This window comes from Mastomys coucha, unplaced genomic scaffold (assembly GCF_008632895.1).
Source record: "Mastomys coucha isolate ucsf_1 unplaced genomic scaffold, UCSF_Mcou_1 pScaffold9, whole genome shotgun sequence".
Classification (NCBI taxonomy): domain Eukaryota; kingdom Metazoa; phylum Chordata; class Mammalia; order Rodentia; family Muridae; genus Mastomys; species Mastomys coucha.
The window spans coordinates 20880164-20898636 of record NW_022196915.1 but is presented as its reverse complement, the minus strand read 5'-3'; the positions used below and the strand labels follow the sequence as shown (position 1 = coordinate 20898636).

Below are 18473 nucleotides of genomic sequence, written 5' to 3'. Positions count from 1 at the left end.
TTTTTTTTTTTTGGCTCTCAATGTTCTGGGCATATGATTCAGGCCCACTTTATAACATTCCACTGAACTTTATATTAGCCTTGAGGGTCAGAGCTAGGCTTTCAGATGATGAAACTAAAGAGGCATCATGGGGTGGTTGGGGGGGGGGAGCTCAGTGATTAAGAGCATTGACTGTTCTTCCAGAGGTCCTGAGTTCAATTCCCAGCAACCACATGGTGGCTCATAACCATTTGTAATAGGATCTGATCTGATGTCCTCTTCTGGTGTGTCTGGAGACAATGACACTGTACTCACATACATAAAATAAATAAATCATAAAAAAAGAAGAAAGAAAGAAAGAAAGAAAGAAAGAAAGAAAAGAAAAGTAAAAGAGGCATTGTGGCTCTTCTAGAAAGCAGTGGAACTAGATCCCTTACTTGGATGGGTCTATATAAGTCCCCAGGAGCCATGTTGCTTGGTGTTGCCCCTGAACTAGCCCAGAATCAAAGGTACTATGGAGTTTCCCCTCTGTACCGTGAGAGCTCTGAGACCAGGCTGGTTTAGGGCCAACTTCACATAATGGAAGTGCTTCCCAGGGCTGGGAGCAGTCATGGCCCCATTTCCTGTTTTCAGATCTGGCTGATCGCTGGGTCTCTGGTGTTGGAAAACCTGGAAACAGCAGCAGACATGGCCTTTTCTTCCCTAGCCAAAAGGAAATCATATCTTTATGGGCAAGTGCATTTCCAAGGAGAGATTTGCTCGAAGTCCAAGAGTTTCAAGGCTTTTGAATGCCTGCAGGTGATAAATAATTCAGTGTGGTAGATGATTCATGAGAAAGGCCACTTTCAATTAACCTTAAGAATCAGCCCCCATCTAAGGAAGTGTCGCCTCTCATCACATAGGAACAGAGAAGCCAGAGCAGGATAAAGGCCACACTGAGAGACATGGACAAGACTGTGCCTCACATCTGTGTGACCGTCTCCCTGGTTAGCTAAGGTCCCTACTAATGAGAGGGAACCCCTCCCCCAGTATTATTCTGTTCCCACCTTCAGCTACAATCCTAGTTTTCTTCCTTCCTTCCTTCCTTCCTCCCTCCCTCCCTTCCCCTCTCCATCCTTCCCTCCCTCCCTTCCTCCCTCCCTCCCTTCCTTCCTTCCTTCCTTCCTTCCTTCCTTCCTTCCTTCCTTCCTTTCAAACAGGGTTTGTCTGTTTAGCTTTGGTTGTCCTGGAACTTGCTCTGTAGACCAGGCTGGTCTTGAACTCACTGAGATCCACTTACTTCTGCCTCCTGGGTACTAGGATTAAAGACATGCACTGCTGCCTGGCTAGACTTAGTTTCTTACAGTCTGGCTCATTACTTATCTCAAAGGCATCCATGCTGAGAGTTGGTCCCCAGCCTGTGGTATACTGGAAGGTGGTGGACTCTTCAGCCTGTGGGGCCTAGTGAAAGGGTAATAGCCACTGAGGGTGTGCCTTTAAAGGGGACCTTGAAAATCATGAGAGAAAAGACCAGTTCCACAGTTTTAGAGCTGACTTTGAAGGAAGCTTTAAACCAGGATATTGGGCTCTGGCCAGGTCCACATCTCTGGGTTCCCAGAAAATGCCCATGAGTCACATTTTGCAGAGGCTTAAAAATCGCAAAAATCACAAGGCCACTGTATTTCTCATTAAGTTCAATCAAGGCAAGCATATATCCTGATGTATTTCCTGCAAATCAGATGCCATTCTGCCCCACTCCCATATCCTCGCCATAGTTGTGGGGCTTTGCCCGTGACCTAGCCATGGTTGATCTATGTATTTCATTGGTCACAAAGCTAGTGATACAGCCTAGGGTCTTGATTGGATTAACTTCTCTGCCAGTTAAAGAATTAAAAGGCAGGAAAAATCTGGAGTGCAACAGGTGGCATCAGAGAACTCTTACACACTGTAGACAGCAGCAGGCAGAATCAGCATCTGAGAAAGGCATTTATCTGGGGGGAGGAAAAACACATTCATGCAGCAGGCACACAGAGATAAAGACACTCTGCAAAGCAAAGACGGGGCTCAGAAAGCCCCCAAATCCAGTGTCTTCTCAGGTTGGGGTTCTTAAAGTTTCTGAAGAATTTTCTTCCTCTAATTTAGGGTTGGTCAGTTTGAAAAAAGACAGGATGGTTGATGGAACCACAACTGTTGTGTAACATGTCCTGATCCAGTCAGGCAGCAGCAGCCTGCTGGTGAGAGGAAAATCTCACAAGGCCCATGTTTTAAGCTTTTGTCTTGAGTCACGAGAGTGGGCAAGAAGACAGCCATCTTGGAAATTTGCCTCCTTTATTACCCAGCCCCTCTCCCTGTCTGTCTGCCCACTGAAGAGTCAGTCTAACTGCCAGCGTCTTGGTGTGTTTAGAGATGGGTCCATGACCTCTAACAGGATAATGATGACCCTGGAAATTTCTGTGGCTTCTGCTGAAGAAGAGATGCTTCTTTCTGAGCTAGGGTTGTTGAGCTAGAGGAGATATCTGGGCTGATGGAAGCCTGTCATGGAGGGATAGGTAAGACAGAGTGTTGGAATCCTGCCTGTGCTGTGCAGTGGCTGCCTCTCTCTGGATGTCTGTTTCTGTCCCATAAATCACTGTGTCTCCTTAGCTAGAACGAGGCCATTTCTGCTTCTTGTGACATAACAGTCATGGGTATAGCAATCTTCTCCCCTCTGATCTGTGGTTACATTTTCTGAGATTTTTAGGTATGAGGTTAACTATGTTCTGAAAATATTTTTTTAAAGATTTACTTATTTTATGTAAATGACTATACTAATAGCTCATTTTCAGGCTGTAGCTGTCTTCAGACACACCAGACAAGGGCATCTGATCCCATTACAAGTGGTTGGGAGCCACCATATGGTTGCTGGGACTTGAACTCAGGACCTCTGGAAGAGTACTCAGTGCTCTTAACCTCTGAGCCATCTCTCTAGCCCTAAAAATGTTAAATAGTGTATTACTTTTCTGCTGCTGAGATAAAATGTTATGACCAAGACAATAGGTGGAAGAAAGAGTTGATTTAGGATTACAGTGCCAGATGGATAGGAGTCCAACATGGTGGGGCAGAGGCGTGGCAGCAAGCAGCAGGGAGGGCAGCAGGTGCAGGAAGCAGAGAGGAAACCAGAATTAGGGAGAGGCTGTAGACTCTCAAAGCCCACCCTCAGTAACATAATTTCTCCAGCAAAACTGCATCCCCTAAACCTCTCCAAATAATACCCCCAATTGGTTGTTCAAATGTCTGAGCCTGTGGAGGTCAGTTCTTATCCAAACCATCACAAATGGACAAACCAGAAATAAGCAGCTCATAACCATTTTCAATTATGGGAGGTTGTGAACATCAATCCATTCCTTCCTACCTGAGACTTAAATCAACTCCAGGTTTCAATGTATCCATCTCTATGCTAGCCCACAAGTAGTCACAGTAGCATTCTTGTTTATCAGGTCAACTGTTGCAGTATCACTCTGTCTATGTTCAAGTAGCATTTACATTGTTGCCTAGCACTATTAAATCATGTCTGTATCATTTACCTCATTTTATCACATCACATAGACATCGTAATTTCTCATAGCATCACAAAAGAAGGGTAATTATAGTATAATTACATTGATAGAAAGACCACATTCACAAAATTTTTATTATAGTATTTTATTATGTGTTCTATTATATTGCTAGTTACTGCCATTAATCTCTTATTGTGCCTAACATAAATTTAGACTATTACAGGATAAGAAAAAGCATAGCACATGTAGAGCACATGCATAGGACATGCATAGGACATGCACAGCACATGCACAACACATGAGGGTTTGACACTACTGTGCTTTCAGGCACCCACTGGGAATGTTGCAACCTGTCCATATGGATGAAGAGAATCTGCTGTCGTGTTTAGTTAGCAAAAGCAGAGGGTTTGCAGGGTTTGCAGGGTTTGCAGGTGACTTTTATTCCATTTACAGCAGGGAAGCAAGTGGCTGAAGTGAGAGGCAGCTGGGAAGGGCCTAATCTCGGTCTGCCAGCAGCTAGCTGTTCCAGGGGCTCTCTTGACCATTGGTTTGAGTGAAAAATGTCCCCCCTAGGCTCAAATATTTGAACACTTGGTCCTCACTTGGTGGCACTGTTTGGTAATGCTTTGGAACCTTTAGGGGTGTGGCCTTAAAGAGACTTTATATAATATTATAAATGATTATTGGGGATTTCACATCATTTACCCTGATCACACTCACTTCCTAGTTCTCCCAGGTCTATGCCCCACCCTTGTGACCTCCTTCTAAAGAAGAAGAAGAAGAAGGAAGAGGAGGAGGAGGAGGAGGAGGAGGAGGAGGAGAATTCCAATTTGTGTTACCCTATATACTCACCGAAGCATGATCAAACTCCTGATGGCCAGCCTCTTAAAAAAAAACCTGAGTCCTTCCCTACCCACACCCCCGACAGAAGCCATCAGTTTTGGAGAGCTACACTTTAGCATCCTTTAAAGAGTTCTCTTTGATGGCTTTTGTCTAAGCTGTTACTTTGGGGACTGTAAGAGTAGGAGCTGTCACAGAAGCTTTCTATGCTCCTTTGTCAACTGTGAATCTGCAGTCATTGACACCATGCAAAGGTAGCTTCCTTGCCCTTTACAGTCAGTTGGAGCACAGTTCATGGACTTACACGTGGTTTCTGGTGACAGCATTTGCCACGGACCTCAGCATGGTCCCCAGTGGCAGTACAGACCACGGACATTAACACAGCCCTCTTTCTCAGCACAGGCAACAGATACCACCATAGCCCTTGGTGGCTGTGTAGGCCAAGGATGCCAACACAATCTCTGGGCAACATGGGCCATAGACACCAATATTGTCCCCAATGGCAGCCTGGCCCACGGACACCAACATGGCCTCATGCAACAGGAGAGACTACAAACACTCACATGGTCTTTGGCACTAGAGTGGGTCACCAAACATCAACATGACTCCTATCTGCAGCAAGACCATGGACCCCAGCATGGCCCTTGATGGCAGCTTAGACCATGGACAACCACACAGCCTCAGGTGGCTGCACAGGTCACCCAGGAAGCACATCTTGAGTTTTATCCCTCGTTGTTTTTGGCCAGGCCACCCACAGCTATGCCAGATTCAGGGGAGACCAAGAAGATGAATGACTGATCTTTTTAGTCTTAAAGTAAGGAGCTGGTCAAGGGAAAAAAGGACTCTGGAAATGGTTGCATGCTATTGCTGTGTTTTCAATTTTCCATATAAATAAAATAAAATAATAAGAAAATCAAGGCTTCAAAAGTTTAGGTATCCTCCCTCCAAAAACCTAGGAGTTTCTAAGTCCAGATTTAGAGCTGGTGTGGTGAAGCCTAGAGGTCTTTTGAATCATCTGTACATTAAAGAGTAAACAAAGAGAAACTTCACGCATAGCAAAAATTAACAATAAGGAATGAATTTGGATGGAACGACAAACTATCAAATAGATATGGGGGTGTTGTTCTTCCTAACTAGCAAGCAGAAGAGACTGGCAGCCCACAGCACTACAGCCAATTAAGTGTTTTTATCAAAAGCTCAGGCTCCCTCATCTCTTTCCCTCAGGTTTTAGCTTCTAATTTTGCTGCTAGTTTTGTCAGTTTGACAGAAGCTACAGTCATCTGGAAGGAGGTGTCTTAGATAAGGTTTTCATTGCTGTAAAGAGACACCATGACCAAGGCAACATCTTACAAAGGACAACATTTAACTGGGGCTGGCTTACAGGTTCTGAGGTTCAGTCCATTATCATCATGGTGAGAAGCATGGCAGCGTCCAGACAGACATGGTGCTGGAGGAGCTGAGAGTTCTACACCTTGTTCTAAAGGCAAACAAGAAGACTGACTCTGAGGCAGCTCAGAGGAGGGTCTCAAAGTCCACCCTCACAGTGATGTACTTCCTTCAACAAGGCCACGCCCACTCCAACAAGGCCACACCCACTCCAACATGACCACACCTCCTAATAGTGTTATTCCCTGGGCCAAGTGTATTCAAACCACCACAGGAGGGAACAAGCAGACAGGCTTGTGGGACATTTTCTTAATTAGTGATCAATGGGGGAGGATTCAGCCCATTGTGGATGGTGACATGCTGGACAAGACTGTCAGGAAGAAGGAAGGGGAACTGCAGATGGAATAGCAGTCACCATTAGTTGGCAAAAATCCCCCTTTAGAATCAGGAATGGACATGTGATTTATTTGTGCCAATGAGAGCAGAAGTGGTGTCTGTCACTTCCCAATGGAAGCGTCTAGGGCAGATGCGTAATTTATCATGCATGATAATTCATTGTTTGTCTTTTGCATCGAGGTTGTAAAAGCAGGTGTCAAGAATCCGCCATGAGGAACAGACCCCTCTTGCCAACCTGTGATGGGACTGAGATAGCGAAATAAGCTTTTGCTTAGTTAGCCTGCTGATAATTTCATACAGTATATGTGGCTGAAGCTTATCCTTGTTTATATCGGTACAGGCCGACTGTTAGTAGTATGTGCATGTGCGTGGTCACCAGCAAGCTAACAATCAGACTAGATAGGACCTAAGATCTAGGACCCAACAGGCATGCACAGTGTCCATTTCTCCTGAGTGGAGGTTGTGTTGATGTTCACTTCCCCATGAACTGCCTGCATACAGGTCCAAGGATTACTTCCTACCTGGAGCTGCCACTGGTGTGAACCCAGGAATCCAGCTGCTCACTTACCAGCTGCCTCTTCAGTGCTGTCTTCATCTCTCTCAGGGCATAAGCAGGCACAGTCAGATGTCACATGTCATCTCAGCATCCTTGAAGCCGTCCAAGGCACACTTTGAGACTCAACAACTGTGACAGGTATGAGAGGAGGCTATGGTCGGCAGAGGGACAGGCTGTTTCCCAGAGGGTCGGCAGATGTTATTTTTGTTGTCGTTAATTTTTATTTTCACTTTTATTTTCGATTGTGGTACATTATGGGAAATTCCAAAAGAATCAATTAAAAATATTATATAGGAAAGAAAAGAAAAAAGAAAGGAAAAAGGGAGGAAGAAAGGAGGCAATGAAGGAGGGAGGGAGGGAAGGAAGAAGCAGGGTTAGGGTTAAAGTGCAAAGCAATAGATATATTTTGTCAGTAGAGGGCGCCCTCTGGTTGAGAGAACAGCGTGGAGCAAAGCCAGGAAAAAACCAGACTAGGAAGCCCCTGGAAGGAAGGGTTGGAACTATTTTTGGCTCTGTGTATTCAATCCTGAGGACTTTCTAGTTCTACGTCAAGTCCACGTTCTTCCTTAGAACAACTGATTTTTACTCCTGAACAGGCTTTTCGTGGTCTCTGAACCACGAAAAGTCTGAAGTCGTGTCTGGTCCAGGATGCCTCTATAAAACCTCCCAAAGGGGCTGATTAGAGGGACTTTAATGCCCTGTTTGGAAGCAAGGGATAGAAATCTACCCCTAAACGATTAAATAAAAAGGTAATGCAATTTGTTTCCATAATTGAGGTATGGAGGGACGAGTTAGGTCTGAAGGCTCCAGTGTAGACCGGGGGTGCTCCTTACTTCGTTTTCCCAGCCTCTCATCTGTCTGCCTTGCATAAGATGGTTGCAGTAGCATAGGTGCTCACACACCCTTAGGGAAAAGAGTGTCTCCCCAAGGGTTCGCCAAGGAATTCATATTACTGGTTCTAACCAGGATGTTTGCCCCGGATATATATGTTAGCCAGGCTAAGGTGGCATAGGGATTGGCTTTTGCCTAGTCACACCCCTTTCCTCTGAGACCCTCCTACAGCACCTGGGTGGAGAGGAGAGGAAAGGGTGACTAATCTTTGAAATATAGGTCGAACAGCTGGAAGAGAGACTTCATCTCAGACAAGCTTTAGCAAGAAAGAAGTTTGTCCATCACCCGTAGGCAGGTAAGCAACCCGGAAACCCAGTTTTTTTCCAGTTGTGCTTCACTATTCTGGGTAGTGTTTATATGTGTGGGTTAAGACATTTCCCCAATATCTCTACTGCCCCCTCAGTAGCAATAGAAAGAAAGGGTTGCGGGGGCAATTACTCCTCTGGTTAAAGGATTGGCTCTCTTCACTTCAGACCTGCTGTTCAGTGACTTGGCCAGACAGCTTCTGGGAGATGTGCAAATACACCTTGCTATTAACCTCAGAGATAAAATGTCTCTTTAAATCCGGAAAGAGATGATGGTAATTTGAGAGTAACTTAACAGTCTCAGCTCGGGTGTCCCTCAAGCCACCAAATATCTGCGTGTGCTCCGTCCTTCTCATGTGTAGCATGTCCTGCCCCCAAGAGAGAGAACCCTGCAGGTTCACATCTAGCCCCAAGCCTAGCTGCTGGGGAGAGTGAACCTGCCCCACTAGCTCTGCATGTGCTCCTGTATGATACAGTTATGGCTCCATGCATTCCGTAATCCACTGTTAGGAAGATCAGGATAGCCCCAGTGGGAGCTCTCACCCAGCCATCAGACCTCGGTGGGCTAGAAGGATGGATTCCTGGGGAGTGGAGCAGATAGAGCCCTTGGCGATAATGTCCTTCTCTGGGATGTTCCTTGGGAGTTGACTTTGTTCTGTGGTGACTCTTTGTCCTGTCTTCCATCTGAGGTGGGCACTGAACGGTGATCACTTAGAGTTTCATAGTCTCATAGTTTTGTGGACCACTTCCTGTTAGTAAAGCCCTGGTGACAGTGGGGAGGGGATGCTTTAAACGTGGACGGAAACACGAGCTCTTCCTGGAGAAGCTCGCAGTATCTCTGGTAACATGTGTCCTCTAGACGTTCAGCTGCTTTTCTACCTGTTTGCTTCCAGTGTTTCACACGGGCAAGCAAGGAGATTAATCCAGAAAACCATGGCTACTTATCGATCAGACTGGATATTCTATATATTTGATGTACGGTGTTCTTAACCTAATACCATCATAAATATTCACCTTGGTTTGCAGGGAACAGCCTTGGTCTGGTCTTGGCTATTAGGGGCTATCATCGTCAGGCTCAGAGACCCTTAATGGAAGGGTCTAGAGAAAGGATCTCCATACTTGACCTGCTAACACAACTTCTTAGAAACTTTTGCTATGTCTCTCTCAATTTGTAGTACAGCATGGTTGTAGTTACTCTTTCCCAGCTCTGTCTGTGCTTGGTGAGCTCTGTCTATATCCTTCCAGTGCATGTTGGCCTTTATGGAGACAGGCAAGAGGAATTTGCACTGTGATGTTTCCAGCCATCTTTCTTAGAGTCAAAGGTGACTTTTTAAGCACTGTAGGGAATGGCATGGCATGCACTGTGGGATGGTGCAACAGCAGCTTTCAGCTGTCCAGCCGGCCTCGTATATATATAAAACTGTTTTGTCTTAGTATTTCTATTGATGTGATAAAACACACGAGCAAAATCAACATGGGTAAGAAAGGCTTTATTCAGCCCAGAGTTCCATATCACAGTCCATCACTGAGGGAAGTCAGAACAGGAACTCAAACAGGTCAGAAAACTGGAGGCAGGAACTGATGCAGGGGCCATGGAGGAGTGTTTCTTACTGGCCTGTCTTGCCCAGCCAAATAATGGCTGATATGGGGTAAAGATCATATAGCATTCTTATAGAAGCCAGAACTGAAGGGTATGATACTGATGTTCTGGGGAGTGTGAACACTGAAGGTCCTGTTCCCCAGTTGGTTCTTCATCAGTCAATAAAGATACTAGTAGCCAATGGCTGGGAGGAAGAGGCAGAACTTCCAGGTTCCCGAAGGCAGGCTAGCAGATGCAAGGGGAGGAAAGAGGATTCCACATTTTGAGGGAGAGAGAGCCACCAGCCATGTGAGATCTTGGGCGGAGTGGCCATTGGCCACTTCCCTGACTGGGACTGGGGTAGCAGGCGAGAGATTAGAAAAGTAACTAAGTTGAGGGCAGAGTTAGAGGTCTAGGTAGAGCTGGGAGTGAAAAGAAGGGCACGCTAGCCAAGGAAGGCTTAGAAGAGCCCAGCCATTGAGCCAAAAGCATATTAAAAATAAGCTAATGTGTGTGTATGACTTTCATCCGTGGATCCAATGGAAACTGGGTTGGGCTGGTAGCACGGTCCTCCTGGAATTTATCAGCTAGTAGAAACCACATGCAAGACAAGACCATCTGTCCACAAATGACACTACTGACAATGGCCTGGGACTTCTTGCATTAATCATCAATCAAACAAATGTACCACAGGCTTGCCCACAGGCCAGTCTGGTTGGGACATTTTCTCAATTGGGGTTCTTTCTTTCAAATGACTCTGTGCCAAAGTGACATAAAAGTAGCCAGCACAGCTTTATGCCTCTTCCAGGTATAAATTCTGCATTTATTAGTATATAGGCTTTCCTTCTGGAAGACAGTCCCTATCCCAAATAACGGCTGATATGGGGTAAAGGTCAACTTCTCTTTCATGTAAAATCTGGTCATGACTAGTCTAGAGCTGATAGGCTACCCCTTTGTTGGGGCGTGGGCTCTGACATCTCTAGGGTCTTGCCTTCATTAGAATGGAATAAACAGCCTTCATATCATGATTTCATTGTGCTTGTGAAAGAAGGAAGGTGTAAGCACATTGCTTCTGAAGAGCATAAGCAAGAAACTGCAATATTGTTTTTGTTCACCTCTCACAGGGCAGAACATATTCCTGTAGTTCGTTTCATGGTACCTGGGAAATGTAGTTAGTGTTCTGGACAGTGCTCTTGGCTAGAGGATTTCCTACAGGTGGGAAGAGAGTAGACTGGGGTTGATCTGCAGTGTCTGTCCTGGGAAGCCCAAGAGCATGCCGTTAGAGTCCATCCTCTGTGTGCCCTGGACCTCTGTTTCCTTCCATTGCTGTGACCATTGTTGTTCATTTGTGCATCTGGCATCAGTCTCCTGAACGCCTCATAATGCGGGCCTTGGAGCGAAGGCATCTAGGAGTCAGTCTAGTCTGTATTTCAGGCTCACAATCTGGGATCTCTACTTATTTGGGACTCAGGAAAATGTAGAGTTGAACTAAGGTGGAATTCTTGGATAAACTACCATCCGTCTGTCTGTCTTTCCATCCATTCATCCACCCACCCACCCACCCATCCATCCATCCACCCACCCACCCATCCATCCGCCCATCACCTATTGCATACCTGCGGAGTCACTGTCCTTTTATTCATAGAGCTAATGGTTAAAGGAGCCCCTTGCATTGTGCGGATATTTTTGTTAGAAAAGCAGATACAGTTTGACATAGCTGAAGCTTTCTCCTCCTCAGTCATCAGCACAGTGGTACATTCCAACTCAGCATCTCTTCTGTATCAAACTACAGAAGATACCATGTACTGCTCCACCCTGCAGTTGAAGAGCTCCTGTCCTCTGCACCCAGGCTTGTCAAACAGGCCCAAGAAGATATTAGTATGTGAGCATTCTAGATTCCAAGATTTTTAGATCGTATTTTTAGGTCAAGGTTACTAGGAGGAAAGAGACTGAATCCCTCACTATGTCATAATATTTCTTCTTGCTGCTGTTACATTTAAAAAAAAAAATACATGCCCCTTCTCCTCTTTAGCTTACCCTGGATCTCAGCTCTTTGAAGAATTTTCACAGCAGTGATTCTATCTTCTCATTCATGTACTCTCTCTCTGTGTGGGTCTACTCCCTCACCGTTGAGCATGCTCAATTCAGCACATGCACACTACCCTGTCTGGTTTTGGCCACCCTGTCTCCATTCTTCCTTTGAGGTAAGGAATGGTGTGTGTGTGTGTGTGTGTGTGTGTGTGTGTGTTTGTGGTGTGTGTTCTCAGTGGGGCAATGGGGCTCCTGGAGAGGCATTCTTACGGAGGAGCAATGATAGTTAGTGTTAATTGTTAATGTGACAGAATCTAGAATCACCAGGATTGATATGGGTCTCTGGAAATGTCTTTGAGAGATTATCTTGATCAAGTTAATTGATGTGAGAAGATCAATCTTAATTATGGATGGGACAATTCCCTGGGCAGAGGAGCCCTGACTGAATGAAGTGGAGAAAATGAGCTGAGCATTAGCATACATCTCTTGCTCTCTGCTTCCAGGCTAGGAATACACTGTGATAGCTGCCTCAGGCTCCCACTGTCTTGACTTCACTGCCACAGTGGACTATGCCCTAGAACTCTGAGCTAGAATAAATCACTTCTCTCCCAAGCTGCTTTCATCAGAGTATTTTATTACGGGAACAGGAAAAGAAATGAACACAGGCGCCAAGTGCTTCCTGCCGAGGCAGTAGCAGTGTGTGACATCAAGGAGTGTTGTGCTGCCTGGCTCCTGCCTTGTAGAGGCAGGCTGGTTTTCAACATCAGCTTCCATTGGTGCTCCATGCAGTCTCCCTGCACACTGCCCTTTTGCTTAGCTTAAGCAGAATTAACAACGTAAATGTGGCATATTAAAAACCAACCAAAGGGAACAAAACCTAGTAAAATAAGAACAGCTTTCTTGAGCCCTATCTTTCTCTCCAGTGACATCTACCTTCTCCCTTTTGTGGCCATGTTTTAGTTGAGGAGGTAGATACCTTGCAGTGTCTCCTCTCCAAACTATTCCTCTGCCCACCCTGGAGTGTCTACCTCCAGCACCTCTCTGAAGAATAGGCTCTAGTTGTCCTGGGTCACTGTTCTCTTCTACTCTGTCTAGTTTCCAGTCCTTGCCACTTGGTTTCTTGTAACTGGGCCCCTAAGCCCTCCTCTCACTCATCTCTTCTCTGAAGATTGCATCCCTGAGTCACCTGTGTGTCTGTGATGCTCACACCTCCCAAGAACCTCCTGCTTCTCTTCTGAGTGATACCAATGTCCTACTGTGCTCCTCTCAGCAAATAGCACTTGTCCCTTATGGTTATCAAGTCCGATACACCTCTCTTTACCACAATGCTCTACAACTGAGTGATAGTGGCGAGAACATTGCACAGAACACTTTCACAACTGCAGCCTCCCCACAGCCCTGAAGATAGGGAGCTAATTACCATCGATTATCAGACGAAACCGATTCCCAGGGAGATAAACAGTCTCGCCTGGGTGTGGGATCACAGGGTAAATGAGTATGTTGGAAGTTAGATAGAAATTGTTATCTAAGTTCCTCCTATCCCAGGCTTTCCCTAAGTCACTACTATAGCTGGGGGAGCCCCCTTGCCAAGTCATAGGACCACTGTGCCAAGAAGACAAGAGCTGGGTGATGCTTAGAGGTCCTGGTGCCATGGTCCAGTCAGATCATGCCTGTGTGTATTCAGTATGGCAGACATCTATCGACATCCAATCCTGAGTAGGCTTCCTTTGGGCATACATGGCAAGGTTCTGTTCAGGATGCCCTGGTAGCTAAGAGCCCTGGGCTTGGGCTCTGGGTCTCCTCTCAATGTAGTCACATTTACCTCATCCTTTCTTGGGATGTAAATAACTTATGTGGGAAGGGAGTATGAGGATGAGAAGAGTGGCAATTTCTGGGAGAGACAGGAGTTGGTGAGTGTCTCCAGTGCAGAAATCCTATACAGACTCTTTGGGTAGGATCCTTCAGGCCAGCTGTGAGTAGTGAGCAGGCAAGAACCGGAGGCCCCTACTTGTATACCCAGTGGGCTCTGCAGCCAGATGCACCATGGCTGGCTAGACTCAACCGGTGCAGCTCTGGCTCCATCTGAACATCTGGGCACCTGTGGCCGCAGACCCAGCGCTTCCACAGGCCTGTGTAGCCCTGCCAGGGTGCTCAGCTCTTCCAGGATGGCTGCCTTCCCAAACTGGAGAGAATGCTTTGAGGCCCTGCTGGGAAGGGGTGACTGGAGAAAATCTAGGTCTTTCTGAAAAGATAGTGATGCCGTAACTAGGAGAGAGACAAAGATGGTGTTGGCTCTCCATAACTGTATGGGAAGAGTGTAGACAACCCTAGGCAAGTTGGGGCCCCAAGGCTGCTGTCAACAAAAGGAGTGTGACCCAGGGACTCAGTTCTCTGAGACTCAGAAGAAGCCCAGTATCCTCTTACGCGGTGGTCCTGGGTACCTGGCTAACAGGGTACCAGGAATTCCTTGATGGTGGAATGGGTCTGGTCAGATCTTTCTGTCCTGTGTGTCTGGGGATGTTGGAGGAATGCTATAGGGTTCCTCCTAGCTTTCCATGGGACCAGGCAACCCCAGAATCTGTAGAGCTTTTAGGAAGGGACTCAGTGGGATCTAGAGAGGAAATACCAGAGTTGCAGGGAATTATAGGAAAATAATTCAGGCTCCAGTCAGGTCTCTCTCCACTGGGAGTCACTGCATGTCAGCTCTTTGCATCCCTGAGAAAGACTGCGAAACCATCCTCATGTGGGATTGGTTCAAAGAGCAAGGGTGGAAATAGTCCTAGAAGTGGACAGATTGACAGGTTATCAAGAATATAGACCTTGAAGGACATGGTTGAGGATGTGACTTTGGTACTATGAAGCTGGACAGGTAATCCTAGGACCACATTGGAATCATAAGCCTCAAGAGCTGGATCCAAGCTTGGATTTCTCGCTGAGGTGAGTGTCGAGCTGAGAGCATAGTGTTGGATCCAGCAGCATAAAGAATCCCTAACAGGCAGGTGTAGAACTGTACAGGGCCTCTAGAGAGCAGGACCTGGGGAAAGATCTCTAGAGGTGGTTGGGAGGCCCAAGAATTGTGAGAGGTGGGGCAGGGAGATAAAGGACACGGAAGTGGGCAGGCCCACATGGAATGGTCCGTCGATTCTGGTGTCAGAGGGAGGGATTGAAAATCTCTAAGAATGTGGATTTGGGAGTTGGTGGATTAACGGGAGCTAGCCATGCAAGGCAAGGTGGGGGCACTGAGGGACTGGGGCAGGACATTGGTGCCCTTTAGGGGTGGGAGATTGGTTGTGTCGGGAAAGTTGCAAAAATGAATGATCCCAGAGTGAGCAAACAGCCTTGAGGGGGAAAGGTCGGGAAGGGGGCTGGGCGTCTTGGGGGCGGAGCCTAAGGGAATGGCGTGGGCGGGGCCGAGACAGGGGCGGGACCGGGACGCAGAGCCGTGAAGAGGCGGGGCGCGCCTAGGTGAGTGAGTCGTCCCCCTAAAGCCCCCAGCACCCCTGCTCCGGGTACCGGTGTTAGCTTCCCCTTCTGGCCCTTGGCAGCGCGGGCTCCGCGGCTGGCTGCACCGCGGCGGGGCTAGACCCAGTTCGGCTCCATCTTGGCGCCAGGCACCTGTGGCGACCGCAGGAGCAGCGCTTCCGCCGGCCTGTGCGGCCCTGGAGGCGACAGGGTGAGAGGCTGGCTCACCACGAGCCGTGGTGGGTGCTGGGGTGGTGTGGGAGGCGCCGCCCCTTACTGAACTCCCGAACCCCTTCCACACCACTGTCTGCGCCGCATTCCTCCGCATGGTCGTCTCCCCTTGTCCTCTCCGGTCTTCTTTTCCACGTCCCCTTTGCCCAGCCTCCTGGTTTTGTTTTTGTTTTTCCTCTGCCCGGGACCCGTGCCCATCGGCCTCCACCCCACCTCCCTTTGCTTCTTCCCTCCCGGGTTCTCCTCTCTTACATCCGCATCCCCCACCCTGTCCTCTGTTGCCAACACCCCGCCCTCTTCTGCCCAAGAGCATCCCTACCAGCGAGCTCACTGCCCCATATCCTTTGAGTCTTTTGTCCTGGAAAGGTCTGTAGCCTAGTTCTGAGGCTTGTGTTGTGTACTTCTCCCTAAGACCCCTGTGGGCTTTGCTCTGGAGGTGCGAGGAAGGGAGCCCTGGCCAGGGAGGCTGCGTGGTGTGTGGTGCGTTCAGGCCTTTGCCCGCAGCAGGGGCGGCCTGTGTTAGGCATGCGGAGTGCTGCTGTGTGAATGAACGTTCTTTCCCGCAGGTTCGCACTGTCAACCGGCCTGTGCCTTGGCCTTTGGGGTGACCACAGTGAGGCGTGTACCCATGCTGGGGTACTGGGCTGGGGAGTGCACGTAGGATCATAGTGGCCCTTTGGGCTGCTTTCCTGCTGTTGCAGGTGACTCTGAGACTCATTCAGCCCACTGTGAGCGCCTGAGTGAGCGAGCAAACCCTCACAGGGCTCAGGCCCTGAGACTCTTAGGAGTTCTGGGACTCTTAGGGATTTCTCTATGGTGAGCAGGGTGCCATCTTGCCCACGCGTACCCCTTTCCAGGCATTTCTCTGCCTTTAGGATCTATGTCATCTCGATGAGGTTAGAGGCTATAGAGGGGCTGATTTTATCCCCTCACCCGCCCCACCCACCTTAAGGGATGTCTCTTGCTGTGTTCTCCATTTGATTTGAGTGCTCCTGTTAGGCTCTTTATTTGCTCTGGGATGATCAAACCCCTTGCTGTAGGTGGCCACACCCCTCTCTACAAGGGATTTGAGGTATTTGTAGGGGGTATCCCTAACTGGGCCTTTTTAAATTTTTTTTTTCTAAGACAGGGTTTCTCTGTGTGGTTTCTCTGTGTAGCCCTGGCTGTCCTGGAACTCACTCTGTAGACCAGGCTGGCCTCGAACTCTGCCTGCCTCTGCCTCCCAAGTGCTGGGATTAAAGGCGTGCACCACCACCACCCGGCTCCTACCTGGGCCCTTTTATTTCCTAATGTTAACACTGTGACCAGTCCTGATTCTCCTCTCACACCCTGCTCCATCTTTTGTGGACTTGCTTGCCTTTTTGTTGCTTTCTGGACACAGAGGTTGCCATCTAAGCACCTGCTGCTTAAGAGAGTACTTACATGAATGACTTAGTGTGGTCTGAGATAGGCCCTTTAGAAGCCTTCTCCAGTCCACCCCTAAGGTATGGGCTTCTCAGTTGGGGGAGAGAATCAGAATTTCTAACCAAGAGGAGTCAAGGCTTGGGCTAGTCTGGAAGCTTCGAAAATTTGGGGGTGCTTCTTCAAATGACATTGGTAGTTGCTGCATGTGAGGGTGGTTGTATTGTTGACAGTAGAACCCGAGGACAGTGACCACATGATGTCATCCACAGCCATCACAACTTTTGCATTAAACGAGGTGGGAGAAAGAACATTAAGGTATTACTCAACACTAGTGCTCTTGGATACCTCTGTGTGTCTGCCTTTTGTGTGGTGCTAAAATGTCTTCCCAGGAGAGGGTGTCTGTGTGTGGGTATGTGCATGTGGAACTGAAGTTGCAGAGAGTTGAGAGCTGCCCAAGTGAGTGTATGTGCAGGAGCCGAATGTGCCCTTAACCACTGAGCTCTCTCTCCAGCCCCATCCCAGGATCTCCTTTGGGTAAAACTGAAACCTCCTATACCCATGACTGCAACATGGCTTTCTAGGCATGTGGCATGTACACTGCAGCCTTGTGCGTATGCATACCTTACCAGATGAAGGTTTCAAATGGGCCCTGGGAAACTTAAGGGCGGTGATGGGGCGCTGGGAAAACTGGTGACATCACAGGATAGGAACAAGACTTGGAAGATGAAGCTTCCCTGTGGGGTGTCTTGGTGGCTGCCTGAAAGGTCATCTTTGCTTCTAGCACTTTCCCAATGCTATTTCCTACAACACTGTGGTCTCAAGTCACAGTGATGGAGGGGAAAAGATGATGATGTCATGCCATTGAGTTCAGCCTTTCTAGCCACCTGGTGGGGTAGGGCTTACTTCAGTTTTGTAGGATGGGTACAGTGAGGCTCATAAAAAAACGAAGAACAGATGTGCAGCAGAAAGAAGAGCCAGTATTGGGAGCAGAACCTCTCTTTCCTCCTCACCCTGGGACTCTATCTCCTCAGCCTAGCCCACGTGGTGGTGACAAGGAGCAGGAACTCCCCCCCAACCCCCATGTGCTAGGGGTTACCTGGAATTGCTTTCCTCGGAGCCCCCCCTCCCCTGGGGCTGGTAAAGCCCTCCAAAAGCATGGTGCTGAAAATCTGAGGGTACTTCTTCAAAATGACATTGATGCTTGCTGCCTGTGAGCCAAAGGATCAAACACACACCATTACAAGAGGTGATTTACATACATGTCACAGTGTGGTCTGAGTTGGGCACCTTGGTCATCCTACTGGGCATATCCTAAAGCCTAGAATCCTGGGCTGGGGCAATATTGCAGCCTCTGACCAAGTGGATCTCTCTGGCTGAACTGGTTTAGGAGTTTCCACAAAGCTGGGGTTTTAACTTCAGAATGTCACTAGTTGTTTGCTGCGTGAGGTGGCTGGTAATACTGGTGAGGTTTTGAATCAGCCATTTGCAGCTGTGAGTTCTTCGATGTTTTAGAATTGTCCCAGGGCTGAGTGTTGTCACTTACCGCTTGTACACTGGTGGAGTAGATAAGGTAACCAGATCGATACACAGCTTCCCACTAGGGTCTCTGTGGTCACTGGTCTCTCTGGGAGATGGCTAGCTCTGGGCACTGGGCAATGTCTAGGGAGACAGGGACAAAAAATATTCTCCTGCTAATGGCTTCTCACTAGGTCTTGTTGGGGTTTGGGGCACCCTTAGTTTTGTACCACCTATTTCCTCTGGGGGCCAAGGGATTGGCCTGTTCATTATGTTCTTTCTGTTCCCTAGCAGGATCCATAGTGGCTCTCACCCCAGGGTGTCGCGACCACCCTCGACCAGCAAGAATGACGCAACACACTCTCGGGCTCTTCTCCTGCAGT

The 18473-nt window shown here is 47.9% G+C and overlaps 1 protein-coding gene across 8 annotated transcripts in view; it reads left to right on the top strand.

Annotated features, from left to right (window-relative positions):
- Window positions 1-7723: 7723 nt before the first annotated feature.
- The window catches only part of Gprin2 (G protein regulated inducer of neurite outgrowth 2), a 27694-nt gene continuing 16944 nt past the window's right edge, over window positions 7724-18473 (top strand). The window contains exons 1-2 of one of the 8 annotated variants that reach the window (XR_004116222.1): window positions 7724-7858; window positions 18382-18473. The gene's annotated coding sequence lies outside the window, so the exon portion shown is untranslated. The other 7 variants (XR_004116225.1, XR_004116223.1, XR_004116224.1 and 4 more) reach the window with 7 other exon arrangements.